The sequence below is a fragment of the Salvia splendens genome, chromosome 20 (assembly GCF_004379255.2).
Source record: "Salvia splendens isolate huo1 chromosome 20, SspV2, whole genome shotgun sequence".
Classification (NCBI taxonomy): domain Eukaryota; kingdom Viridiplantae; phylum Streptophyta; class Magnoliopsida; order Lamiales; family Lamiaceae; genus Salvia; species Salvia splendens.
In genome coordinates this window covers 10,791,864-10,806,912 of record NC_056051.1, presented here as the reverse complement: position 1 = coordinate 10,806,912, position 15,049 = coordinate 10,791,864, and positions in this window count along the sequence as shown.

Sequence of the window (15,049 nt, the reverse complement as noted above, 5' to 3'; positions counted from 1 at the left end):
CTACTCCATCCAAAAAGCAAAACAAACAGACAACAAATATAGGTAGGGTCGTCTCCTCGGACTCGAATGTTAGGAACCCCTAACTCCTCCATGCGGACCATGGCCTTTAGTAGCCGAGGTGTCGTACCGGTGGTCATGCGGTGGTATTCACTTTTCTCGCCACCCATCTTTGCAAGGAAGTCAGCCACCTTGTTACCTTCACAATGGATAAAGGATACACGGAAGTTAATCTGGCGTTTGAGGACAACCAGTCGTGCCACTTCGTGTCGAACATGAGTCGGCCCCCAACTTACCCCGTTGAGAAGGTTGAGTGCTTGTTCGGAGTCCACCTCAAACCATATTGGTCGATTAGACTCCTTTGCCAAGACTAAGCCAAGGTGAATTGCCATGAGCTCGGCCTCCAGGGCCGAATGTGCATCAAGTGGTGTTGCGAAGGTGCATAACATCTTCCCCGTGGAGTCTCGGACAACTCTTCCCCCTCCGGCCTTGCCCAATGCGTGCAAGAACGCACCATCCGTGTTGACTTTAATCCATGCCTCGTCTGGGGGATGCCATTTGATCGACACGGCGAGTGGCCTCGGGGCCCTTGCCCCGGCGTCGGGTGGTATGGTCATGTGGATTTTCACGCCTGTCCAATGCTTCGGCTTTATGCTCCCATTAGCCATGCAATTTCGGATAAAAGTTTGAACCTGCCAGACCACGTTGCACGGCTTGAATTGTTCCATTTGGTGTCGGCTCCTATTTCGCTCTGCCCAGAGGAAGCACAAATTGAGGTAAGGCATGGCATGGCTAAGATGTTTTTTGCTTGATTGTTGGGTTCGTCGCGACCAGACGGCAAGTCTGTCCGGGATGGTATCGTTGATTCGGATTGCTGATGAGGGACCTTCGAACCAGGCATCAAATTCACGCCACACTTTGGTTGGCCTGTATGGGCAGCATTGGCATTTAGATGCCATCTCAATCTTCCGCCATTGAAGCTTTGTATCAACCGGGATTCGATTAGAGAGCATCCTCCACACAAATATGATTCGCAAATCCAATTTTGGGCAGCTTCTAAAAAAGTTAGAGAGAGAAGCTCTCCTTTCTCTCTAGAATTCGTCCACTCCCTCTCCCTCCCCTTTGAGGGAGGTGTAATGTGATTGTTGCATCCAACACATGGTGAAGTCCGGCGGTGAGTTGCCGGAGGGGGATGCCGATGCCTTGGAACACACGATGCAGCCCCTCTCCTCGCCGGAGTGGAAGTTTCATTCGATTGCACGGTCTAAAACCAAAAGGGTTGGCACGCCTCACCCGGAGAAAGCTCGACAAGCCCTCAAACGAGCCGGCCTTGAATCTGGTTCGGAGGTTAGTCGGGCTAAGAAGAAGATGGTCTTTGAAATGGTGGATAGTCTCGTTGCGGAGCGCCATGGTGAAAGGAAAGGGACGGCGGAAAACAAGCTCGCCCTTTTTGGGGATATGTTGAGCTCTCTAGCCCAAATGGCCAAGGAAGGGAGCGTCCCGACGAGTGGAATGGAAGGGCTTGATGGTGAGGAGATGACCGGAATGTCGCCGGCGCCGGCAGGCCGGAATCTTGGTGGATCAAGCATGGAGAAAGAGATGGTCAACCGGCTGACCATTGCAAGTACCATGCCCCACGTGTAGGATGATGGGGTAGCATGTGAGTTGGTGGGTGCATGTGACTCACAAAAGGAGGAAAAGACAAAGGCCACTTTTCATGGGCAAGATAATGTTGGTGCATTTGTGGAAAATGTCATTTTGAATTCAAAATCACCACCACGTACTATGCATCCTCATCTCGGCAAAGATGGAGGCAAGGATGACCACGACTCCGACGCACCACCGCCGGAATCCTCGCCGGAAAACCTGGTCCGGCCGGCGGTTGATTGGAAGAAGGCAAAACAATTATTCTCCCATGGAGGGATGGGGAATGTGGAGGGAGCTTCAAACTTGTACAATAGCCAAAAGGCCAAGCCAATCACACTTGATGCCGGCAAGGCCAAACCTATGGGAACGGCCGGCTGTCACGAAGGTACCCCATCTCTTTCATTTACCGATTTAGAAACGAAATATCTATCGGAGAAACTAGGATTAGCCTTAGTCGGGAAGTTCTCCCACTCTCTCCCATCTACGTTTCAAATTCAAAAAAGCTTTAGGGGTATGGGGCTAGTTGGTGCTTTCACATGGAAACACTTGAATGCTAAGCATATTTTAATACAATTCCAAGAAGTGGCTGATTATACTAAGGTGCTAAATGGCCCGAATGGGAATCCGAATTGGCTTATTGATATACATCCGATGAGGGTGTTCAAGTGGGCGCCGGACTTTGATACTTTTTTCGAGTCACTGATTGTTGCCCTATGGTGTAACATCATGGGAATCCCGGCGCATCTCTTTGAGGAATCGGCCCTCTTGACGATCGGCAAGCTCCTAGGCAAGCCATTACAAGCCGATCATGCCACAATTAACCAATCCCGACTCTCCTTTGCTAGGATATGCGTTGAGATTGACATCTCTACGCCCCCTATGGAAGAGATTATTCTCAATATCTTAGGTAAAGAATCAAGGCACAAAGTGGCATTGGATCGTATACCTTTGTTTTGTGCCAATTGTAAGCATGTTGGGCACACCATTGATAAGTGTCATGCTTTGGGAAGGAAGGAACGTGATGGTACTAAGAACCACCGAACGCCAACAAAGACGCACTACTCGAGCAATGTCTCCAAGATCATTCACCGAGAATGGTGTCCAAAGGTGGATACTTGGGCCGGCACTTCAACGAGTTATGAGTATAGAAACAAGGATAAAGAATGTGCCAACCAAGAGAAGCGCAAGGAAGGTACAATGGATGTTGATTCGTCGGCCCCAAGAGCAGCAAATCGAAACCAACCAAGTGTGGACACGGATGGGTTCCAAGTGGTGTCGAGGAAGAGGAAAGGCAAGGTGCACGAGGGAGATTTGATTACCAAAGGCCACCACATTGATGATTGGCGTTTGAAGGAGAACGTTGCTACGGTGACGTTTGGGAGTGGTAATTCGGATGCGAATGAGCCGGGTATTGGCTCAATGAATGTCTCTTGTGGGCTCCCCAGCCGGGAGATGGAGGGTTTCATCGAGGACCTTGACCCAGGAGGAACCGTCCCATGCGGAGGTATCCCTATTGCGGGTCTCAATTAGGAAATGGTCTTAGGTTTTGGTTTTGCAAAGATCGCATCATTGTAATTGTAAAAGGGTTGTTAAGAGTATTTAGATGACCACTCTAGCTGATAGGGAGGCCCTCGTTGTACTCTAATAGGTCTTTGCGAGTCGTCACTTTTGGGCGGCTCGGTGTTTTGTTTGTTCGTTGCAATGGTCTTGGCAATGCACAGGTTTGGGTCTGCCTTAACCCTCCACCCTCGTGGTGTTTAAAAAAAAAATCCTCCACACAAATATGGAAATTGAATTGTGAGGCCAGCCTTCCAGATGTAATCCAAGCCCCGGATAAAGGGACTATGAGTTCGGATGGTTTCCCATGTCGTGGCAAGGGAGAAGTCCCCGAGCCGGGAAAGACTCCATCTTGGGATGTCCGGCTCTCCGGATACGACTGGAGTGTCAAGGATTTGCATGATAGCTTGGTACGGGAGGCTGGCTTGGGCATGGAGGAGTCGGAGCTTGGGTTCGTCCCATTGTCCGTTCCGGATGAAGTCTCCAACCATATCCTTCGAGCATCCTCTTTCATCGAGCGCCAAGTCCCTCAAGGCACAGTTGTCGAGCCAAATATCGTCCCAAAAGTAGATCTTGCCGTGCCCCACCACCCACCAAATATGCGGCTGTGCTTGGGCCCGAACTTTCATGAGCCTTTTCCATGTTTGGCCATTCCTTCCCGATGGCCTAACCGCAAGCGGTGAAGCCGTGCTGCAATACTTAGCCATTATGTATTTTGCCCAAAGTGAGTTTTGTTCCCGGAATCTCCACCATAATTTGATATTGAAGGCCCGTAGAACCTCCTTAGACTTGCGGATGCCTAGACCTCCCTCGGCAGTGGGAAGGCAGATTTGATCCCACCCGATCCAATGTGTCCTTTTCCTATCGTTCGAGGATCCCTACTAGAAGAACCTGGCCAGTTGTTGATCAAGCTGGTTGAGAGCACCGGCTGTTTGCTCGATGGCTTGGAAGATGTGGAGTGGCACTGCTTCTAAAGTACTCTTAATGAGCGTTAGTCTTCCCCCGAAAGAGAGGTGCCTATGGGCCCATCCGGAGATCATTGATGCAACTTTCTCCCGAAGGAACATGAACATGACGGTTCGCTTAACACCTCGATAGATTGAAACGCCCAAGTATAGGAAAGGGAAGGTACCTCGTGTGAAGCCTCCTTCCAACTGATTCCGGGAAGTTGGCAAAAGTTTGACTAGAAAAATCCTCTAACTTCTCTCTAACTTCTCTCTCTAAAATCCTTGACGTCGACGGTAACTAGGCGTCTTCCCTGACGAGACAACCGAGGGGCACGCACGGTCTCTCGGCCAAGGTATCTCTTGTCCGGCCGGAGGTGACATGTGCTTGCACCTGATTCCATGGTGAAATCCGGTGGTGAGCTGCCGGAGGGGGATGTCACGGCGGTAAGCTCCACAACGCAACCCCTCTCCTTGACGGAATGGAACTTCCCCTCGATTTCAAGACCCAAAACAAAGCGGGCAGGTACGCCGCATCCGGAGAAGCCACGCCGAGGCCTCATTTGTGCCGGTTCAGAATTTGGGTCGGATGTTTGTAGGGAAAAAAGAAGATGGCATTTGAAATGGTAGAGAACCTAGCCGCCGAGGCACATGGTGATGGGAGGGGATCGCAGGAACTTGGGCAAGGCCATATTGGGGAGATGTTGAGCTCGTTAGCTCAAATGGCAAATGAAGGGCGTCCACCCACGATTGTAATGGAAAAGCCCACCTCAGAGAAGGTGGCCGGACTGTCGCCGGCGCACCGAAGTGCGCTGGACCAACAGCCGACCGTTGCAAGTACAATGCATCACATGGGTCCTAAGCTATATGATGGGGTGGCATATGATGTGTTGGAAACATGTGACTTGCAAAATGAATTAGAAACAAAGGTCACTTTGAAGGGAAAGAAAGTGTTGGTCCAAATGTGGAAAATGATAATTTATACTCCAAAGCAACACCATGTGCTACCTATCTCCACCTTGAGGCCAATGCATGCAAGGAAGACCGTGCCCCCGTGGACTTGTGCACATTCACCGAGTCATGGCCCGCTTAATCATCCTCAAACGACAACTTACCATTAGGGCCACCTCCATCCCCCGGGAAGGGAATCGGGTGGCGGATTTGCTCTCCAAGATGGGCCTAGAACAACCCGACTACACCCACATGGCAATGCAGACTGCTCCCAGATTACTCAAAGTCATCATCCGGTTGGATGAGATGGGAACCCCCAATATCCGAGTAAGAACTGAAGATCACGAGTAGTGCATGGACCAAGGACGGTCGCTCCAATCATGGATTAGCGGACGGTATAGAGTATGCAGGTGTCGAGCCCTCTACCGGCGTGTCCCCTTCATACTCTTGTAGTGTAATAGCTCTAGTGTTGTTTGTACATTATTTTTTATCACCTAGACGTAGAATGATTGGACCTCTGGTAATCTTCGATTGTAACCCCACTTTTGGTTTGAAATATAGGGATGAAGGACCCACGAACCCTCCACCGTGAAGGTGTTTAATTAAAAAAAAGACCGTGCCCCCATGGCACAGCCGCCGGAATCTTCACCGGAGATGCTGGCACCGCCAGAGTCTTCACCGGAAAAGCTGGCCCCGCCGGCGAATGTGTGGAAGGCGGTGAGGAATCCTTTCACCCGTGGGCGGACCGGGGCCGTGGAGGGCGCACTGGCCCCAAACAACCACCGAAGGCCCGAGCCAATCCCCTTGGACGCCGGCAAGGCTAAGCCTTTGGGGACAGACGACCTTTATGAAGGTACTCTATCTCTCTCTTTTTCCGATCTAGAAACGGATTACCTCTCGGAGAAACTAGGGCTCGCCATTGTTGGGATGTTCTCCCATTCGATTCCGTCCACAACCTAAATTCACAATAACCTTAGTGGCATGGGGCTATTTGGTGTATTCACATGGAAATACTTGAATGCTAAGCATATATTACTCCCATTCCAAGAGGTGGCCGATTATGCTAAGGTGCTAAATGGTCCTAATGGGAGTCCGAAATGGTATGTTGATATCCATCCGATGAGGGTGTTCAAGTGGGCGCCGGATTTTGACACGTTCTTTGAGTCACCAATTGTTGCCGTTTGGTGTACCATAATGGGAATCCCGGCTCATTTTTATGAGGAATCGACCCTCATGGCAATCGGTAAGCTCCTTGGTAAGCCACTACAAGCCGATTATGACACAATTCATCAAAGTCGGCTCTCCTTTGCTAGGATATGTGCAGAGATTGACATCTCTATCCCCCCACCGGAAGAGATCATCCTCACTATTCGAGGTAAAGATTCAAGGTACAAAGTAGCATGGGATCGTATCCCATTATTTGTGCCAATTGTAAGCATGTTGGGCATGGGAAAGTTGATTGTCATGAATCGGGAAGAAAGGTTCGAGGTGGAGGCAAGGACCGCCATGCTCCAACCAAGGCGATATCCTCGAGGCTCGACCCCAAGTTCAACCGCCGTGAGTGGCGCCCTAAGGCGGATACGTGGTCCGGCACTTCGTCGACCATTGGACATTCGGAGAAGGCTAAAGATTGTAACGACCAAGTGAAGAACATTGAGGGTACATCGGGTGAGGAACCGCCGAAGCTTAGCGTGGATAGTAGGTATCAACCAAGGTGGACGATGATGGTTTTCAATTGGTGTCGAGAAAGAGGAAAGGCAAGGTACATGAGGACAGCGAAGAACCAAAACTTCCAACTAGCCCCAAAACGCTCTCCCTTCCCTCTAACTTCTCTCTCTAGATTCTCCAACGCCGACGGTAACCTAGGAGGCTTCCCCGCTGACGGGTCAGCTGAGGGAACGTGCGCGGTCTCTCGGCCAAGGCTTACTTTGCTTGGTCGGTGGTGATATGCGCTCGCACCCGCCTACATGGTGAAGGCCGGTGGTGAGTTGCCGGGGGAGGGGGCCACGGCCGTTAGCCATGAGTCGCAATCCCTCTCTACTCCGGAATGGACCTTCTCAACGATGGATCGGCCAAAGACGAAGAGGATAGGAACCCCATACCCGGTGAAATCACAGCGAGCCTGATATGGATTGGAATACGACGAAGGACCCGTTGGATATATTGATCCAAGAACCCCACGTATAAGGTTTGGCAGCGGACTCCCTTGATTGATAATCTGGTTTGATCCACTTCCAGAGCTTAGAAAACCTCGACCCGATGGCCATATGATTAGCCAAGAACCTCGGTATGGTTGAACGCCACAAGAACTTGCTCAAAGTATCTTGATAAGTTCCAAACAAGTGAAAACCTCTACAAAGAGAATTCAACTCACAAGACAAAGTCTATTTCGTATTTGATCAATGGTGTCTCAAATGACATGCTTATAAGCCTATTTATATAGGCTAGAATGGACTCTTGAAAGTCTCACATCATTAGTACAACTTAAGACACTTAAAAAGACTCATAATAAAAGAAAAGTAACTCCTAAACCTTTGGTGTAACTCTAGGATATCTAAAGTCACTTATTTAACATAAAATGTAACTAAAATAGACCCTTCATTTTGGCTGCTCCAACTTGGACGAAAATGTATCATGTATCATCAATTTGGGCCTCCAAAATGTGATATGTAGTGACTCCAAACTTCAAGCCTTGGGCTGCCCACAAACTTGAATAATATTCACCACTTGGCCCAATGTAGAATGATCTTGTAATTGGGCTTTTATTTCAACAACTAAAAGCAACATGGACTCCCTTATCTTCTTAGCTCTAGCTCTTGTAATTGGCCCACTTGGAATGATCAATGGATCCATCTTCTTGTCCTTGTAGATCAGCTTGGGTGTGTCTCCATCATTCCCTTCTTCTTCAAGAGGATTCGTCCTCGAATCTAATTCACCAACATAAGGAGATAAATCAGAAACATTGAAAGTAGCACTTACATTAAACTCACCAGGTGAGTCTAGTTTGTAAGCATTATCATTGACTTTTGCAATCACTTGGAATGGTCCATCTCCTCTTGGCTGCAACTTGGACTTTCTTTTCGAAGGAAATCTCTCCTTTCTCATATGCAACCAAACCCAATCTCCTGGCTCAAAGATGACTTGTTTCCGACCCTTGTTGGCTTGCTTTGCATATTGTTCTGTCCTCTTATCAATGTTGAGTCTTACCCTTTCATGCAATCTTTTCACCATTTCAGCCTTAGCTTTTCCATCAAGACTTGCACGTTCTTCAATAGGTATTGGAATCAAATCTAGTGGACTCAATGGATTAAAACCATACACAACTTCAAATGGAGAAAAGTTAGTAGCAGAATGAACACTTCGATTATTAGCAAATTCAGCAAAAGGTAAGCATACCTCCCAACTTTTCAAGTTCTTTTTAACTAAAGTTCGTAGTAATTGAGACAAAGTCCTATTAACTACTTCAGTTTGTCCATCAGTTTGTGGTTGACAAGTAGTAGAAAACAAGAGTTTAGTTCCCAACTTATTCCACAACACACGCCAAAAATGACTCACAAATTTAGCATCTCGATCACTCACAATTGATCTAGGAACACCATGCAAACGGACAATTTCTTTAAAGAACAAATCAGCAATATGAGATGCATCATCAGTTTTGTGACATGGAATAAAATGTGCCATTTTTGAAAACCTATCAACAACCACAAAAACTGAATCTCTACCTCTTTTTGTTCTTGGCAAACCAATGACAAAGTCCATTGAAATATCCTCCCAAGGTGCACTAGGAATTGGTAACGGTTTGTACAAACCATGTGGGTGTGATTTAGACTTGGCTTGCATGCAAGTTATGCATCTTTTACAAATTCTTTTAACATCCACACGCATTTTAGGCCAAAAGAAATGTTCATGCAAAACATCCATTGTCTTATGGACTCCAAAATGCCCCATTAAACCACCACCATGAGCTTCACGCACAAGCAATTCACGCATAGAACCTTTAGGAATGCACAATTTATTTTCTCTAAACAAATAGCCATCATGCCTATAGAACTTGTCAAATGCAGGATGCTCACAAGCTAAATAGATAGAAGAAAAGTCCGGGTCATTATCATACATTTCCTTAATCAACTCAAAACTAAGCAACTTATAACTCAAAGTAGTGATCAAAATGTACCTCCGAGACAATGCATCAGCCACAATGTTTTCTTTTCCCTTTTTGTATTTGATTACATAGGGAAATGATTCAATGAATTCCACCCACTTAACATGTCTCTTGCTAAGCTTACCTTGACCTTTCAAGTACTTGAGAGATTCATGATCCGTATGAATTACAAACTCTGTAGGCCACAAGTAATGCTGCCATGTTTCCAAAGCTCTAACCAAAGCATATAACTCCTTGTCATACGTTGGATAGTTCAATTGAGCTCCTTTCAACTTTTCACTAAAGTAAGTGATTGGCTTTCCATCCTGCAACAAAACAGCTCCTATGCCTAGTACTCCAGATGCATCACATTCAAGCTCAAACATGTTATCAAAGTTAGGCAAAGAAAGAATTGGTGCAGTTTTAAGTTTTTCTTTAAGGCGATTAAAAGTATGCTCTTGTTTTTCTCCCCAATAAAAACAAACATCCTTTTTCACAATTTCATTCAAGGGTGCAGCAATTGTACTAAAATCCTTGACAAACCTCCTATAAAAACTTGCAAGACCATGAAAACTTCTAACTTGTGCTACATTTTGAGGAATTGGCCATTCTAAAATAGCTTTCACCTTCTCCTTTTCCATTTCAATCCCATTAGCACTTATACCAAAACCCAGAAAAACAACTTTATCCATGCAAAAAGAACACTTTTTGAGATTTGCATACAATGATTCTGTTCGTAAGGTATCCAAAACTGCACGCACATGGTTAAGATGTTCATCCACATTTTTGCTATAGACAAGAATATCATCAAAATAAACAACCACAAATTTTCCAATGAATTTTCTCAAAACAAGGTGCATCAATCTCATGAAAGTACTTGGTGCATTAGTTAAACCAAAAGGCATTACTAACCACTCATATAGACCAAATTTTGTTTTAAAGGTTGTTTTCCATTCGTCTCCTTCTCTAATTCGAATTTGATGATAACCACTTTTCAAATCGATCTTACTAAACACAACAGATCCATGCAATTCATCAAGCATATCATCTAGCCTAGGCATAGGATAGCGATACTTTACCGTGATTTTGTTGATTGCTCGGCAGTCGATGCACATCCTCCATGATCCATCTTTCTTAGAAACAACAATTACCGGAACATCACATGGACTCATGCTCTCACGGATTTTTCCTTTGTCCAACAACTCTTGCACTTGCCTTTGAATTTCCTTAATCTCTTCGGGATTGGCTCTATAGGCTGGTCAGTTTGGTAGAACTGCCCCGGGAACAAGGTTAATTTGGTGTTCAATACCCCTTAATGGAGGTAATCCACTTGATTCTTCCACTGGAAAAATATCTTCGAATTCCTGTAAAAGCGACACAAAAGTACTTGGCAAAGAAGTGGTTAATTCGTTAGTGGTAAACAAAGACCGTTTGTACACTAAGATGAAAACACTCTCTTTTTCAACTATTGCACTCTTTATTTCTTTTGCTCCCACATAAAAATTCTTTTTTTCATTCGTACTCTTTTAACTTGACTCTTTTCAATGCCTTCACCTTTTTTTCTCTCATTCTTACTTTTCTCTCGACTCTTTTTTTCACTCGACTCTTTTTCAATGCCCTCACTTTTTTTTCTCTCAACCTCACGAGCTCTCCTTGCTTGTGACAATTTCTGTTGGTCCTCTTGAACTTGTTGATGTGTCAATGAGACAAGCATAATAGACTTGTTGTTGTGCGTGAAGGTGTAGTCGTTGTGAAATCCATCATAAATCACCCTACGATCACACTGCCATGGCCTCCCCAAAAGAATGTGACTTCCATGCATTGGCACAACATCACAAAGAACATCATCTTTATAATTGCCAATTGAAAACGAAATTAGAACTCGCTTAGTCACTCGAATTTCTCCACATTCATTAAGCCATTGTAGCTTGTATGGGATTAGGATGTTTTTCCGTTGTTAAGCTCAACTTTTCCACCATTTCAGAACTTGCAACATTTGCACAACTACCACCATCAATAATCATTATGCAAAGTTTACCTTGGACCAAACACCTTGTGTGGAAGATGTTCTCCCTTTGTTGATCATCGTTTCTGTTTTGCGTGTTTAGAGCCCTTCGAACCACCAAAAGTTCTCCATGTTCTGGTCCAATCTCCTCCAATTGTTTATCATCCTCCTCCTCGTCATCATCTTCACGTTCACTTTCAGATTCTATCTCTCCATTTGGCTTCAAAATCATCACCCTTTAGTTTGGACATTGAGATGCAATGTGTCCAACACCTTGACAATGAAAACATTTGATATCTCTGTTTCGAGTAGAAGTAGAAGTAGAAATACCTTTACCCTTCTCAAATTCTTTGGACTTGGATGTCGACGCTTCATTTTGGGGTTTAGAAGCTGCCCCAAAATTGGATTTGGATGAAGTCCACTCTTTTTTCCTTGACGAATGAGAACTTGTTGAAAAATTCTTTTGGATTGTTCCCTTCTTCTTCAATTGTCCCTCCACCTTCATGGCCATATGAACCATGTCCTCCAACTCCACATAGTGTTGAAGCTCCACAATGTTTGCAATCTCCCTATTCAGCCCACACAAGAATCGAGCCATGGTTGCTTCTCTATCTTCTTCTACATTTGCCCTAATCATAGCAATCTCCATCTCTTTGTAGTACTCATCAACAGATTTAGTACCTTGTTTCATAGATTGTAATTTTTGATACAATTCACGAAAATAATGAGAATGTACAAATCTCTTACGCATTATGCCTTTCATTTCTTCCCAAGTCGAAACTGGTCTTCCTCCATATCGCCTTGTACTAGTTGTCAATTGATCCCACCAAACTATAGCATAGTCAGTGAATTCAATAGCAGCAAGCCTAACCATTTTCTCCTCGGAATAGTTGTGACATTCAAAGATGAGATCCACCTTTCTCTCCCACTCCAAATAAGCTTCAGGGTCACTCCTTCCTTGGAATGTTGGAATCTTCAGTTTGATGCTTCTCAAATCACCATCAACTTCATTTGTACGCCCTCTTCTACCGTTTCCATGCCTCTCATTTCGATGCCTACGTGAAGCATTATCCTCTCCTCCACTCTCTTCTTCCTCGTTATTGTTTGCATTTGCTTGAAGTTCCAGCCTCTCCAAGCGCTCTGAAACCGACGAGTCGTTATCCTTGCTCGACTTTATCATCCCCAACACACGACCTTGGCCGCCGAACCAACCTTGAGCTCCCACGCCCAGCCACGAGGTGAGCGCCTCGACCGGTCATGTCGGACCCACCTCCAAACCCCGCCCCGGCACCTCCGGACCCCGAGGAGGCTAGATCTATCCCGGACCAACTCATGGTCTTCCGTTCTAGTGAGGACCAAACACCGAAGATCTCAGCCAAAGAAATGAAAATGCCAAGCAAGAAGAATAAGATAACGGCTAGGAAGAGCACGCCGGCACCCCTCACCAAAGGCCATGGCCGCAAAAGATTCGTACCCTCCCCTCTCCCGGAGGACAAACAACTCACGATGAAGCTTGACTTTGGGGAGGGCACTCCGAGCTAGAGATCTCCGGCTCGTCCTCCGCCCTTGACAGCCCTAAATGCAAGGTAACAATCTTCCCGCCTTACTCCATGGATAACAAAGAAGCACAAGCTATGGAATCTCACCCTAAGGACCTTACCGACGAGGATGGACCCCATATGGAGATGGTGGTATACGGAAAAGCTTCGGCCGCCGACGCCGCACCACCGTCCGACCTTGAACCCGTCATGGATGAGAAGACCGTTGGAGATGAGGAAGATGGGCCCCTAGGCGTATCTCATGAGGATTTGGACGTTGCATGTGTGACAAAAAGTACATTGGGGAGTGAGATAGTCAACTTACCAGTAATGGGTATGGGAACAAATTGCCTTTCGGAAAGCGCTTTTGTCCCTTACCAAAAACGGGAGTCACATGTGGAGCCTTGCTCACCCCCACCAATGTAGCAAGTAGAGCCAAAAAGAATAGAGATCCTCCAAATCATTGACTGGACCATGGCGGAGGTGCTTGATACGACGGCGGCGCAACCCCTCCTCGCCGGATCCTCGCCGGCCAAGGTCGATATGCCAAGAGTCAACCTTGTTACAAATGGGAAAGACAAAGATACCGAAACATGCATGCCTCGCATTGGGATCGGCCCATCCTTGGAAGATTTTCCACCTCTAGAAAAGGGAAGGACCCGAAAATCCGAGCATCATTCGAATCCGGAGCAACCTAATGAAGCCGGGTTGGCCGACGACCAAGCCTACCCAAAACTCCCTCCGAGACTTGACCACACCCTCGGCCTCGGGCATGCATGCGAAGGACCCGGCGAGGATCGAGATGGAGATGGGAGCGCCCCGGCCTCCCGATGAAGCCATGAACGAGAAGGATCCGACCAATGGACCACATACCGAAACAAACCTTGGGGCTAAATCTAAAGACAATCCGACACACAACCCTTTGGGAGATGACACTGAGCCAAACGTGAGGAACCCCAACAAGAAGAAATCCATGGCCGACATGGTGAGGGGGGCGTCGTCTATTGAGGATCCACAAGTCTTTGTCCCGAAGAACATTTGCAAAATATTGGTTTTGCGTCCACGGCAAACGGAATTCCATCCATCTACTTCTCCAGATCAGAAATCCAAAGGTTGGCATCATCCCTTGGCCATGCCATAGTAGGTAAGTTCTCGCACTCAATCCCGGCTTCCTACCAAATCCAAAAGGCCCTAGATAATATAAAATTTTGCCGCGGTTATACTTGGAATTATATTAACGCCAAACATATTCTTGTTCAATTTGAGGATATGGCGGATTATGCTCGGCTCCTTAGTGGACCCACAGGGACGCCGGTATGGTTCATTGATCGACATCCGATGAGAGTATTCAAATGGTCCCCCGACTTTGATGCCTATTGTGAATCTCCAATTGCGGCGATATGGTGCAACTTAATTGGGCTCTCGATCCACCTATACGATCAATCGGCCCTTTATGCCATCGGAAAACTTCTTGGCAACCCGATCCAAATATATAGAGCCACGGCCAACAAATCGAGACTCTCCTTCGCGCGTCTTTATATCGAGATTGACATAACAAAGGCTCCACCCGAGGAGATCATCCTAGATATTTGTGGGCGCACCTTGGTGCAGCAAGTAAAGTGGGATAAGATCCCGCCTTATTGTGTAGATTGCAAACATGTTGGACACAAAAGTGAAGTGTGTTATGCTTCCGGGAAGACGGCTCGACCTCCAAAGCGAAATTACAACATTTTTTTTTTTTTTTTTTTTTTTTTTTTTTTTTTTTTTTTTTTTTTAATCAAACACCTCTACGGTGGAGGGTTCGTGGGTCCCTCATCCCTATATTTCCACAAGAGATAATTACAAGGCGTGGCCACACCTAAAAGTGGTGTGCCGTAACAAAATCAAGAGTAGTATGCGGTCCGATCCCACAGGGTTCGGACCTCATCATACTCCTTTCCAAAAAACAATTAACCACAAAGCTAGTCACTATTGTCTCCCGTCGTCTCATGATCAACTTTGATGCCCGTCCCCGTCTAGGTTTCGGATGTGCGACACTCCCATCTCGTCCAATCTAACCAAGTCCAATAGTTCTCTCGGTGCTGAGTTGTAGTGCATTCGAAGGCCACTGTCTTGGACTAGCCCCATTTTCGCAAGGAAGTCCGCCGCTTTGTTCCCCTCCCTGTGTATGAAGGTGGCTCGGAATTTGAGTTGGCGTTTGAGAATGGTTAGTTGCGGCCACCGCTTGCCGAGCGAGTGCCGGCCCCCATCCCGTCCCATTGACCAATTT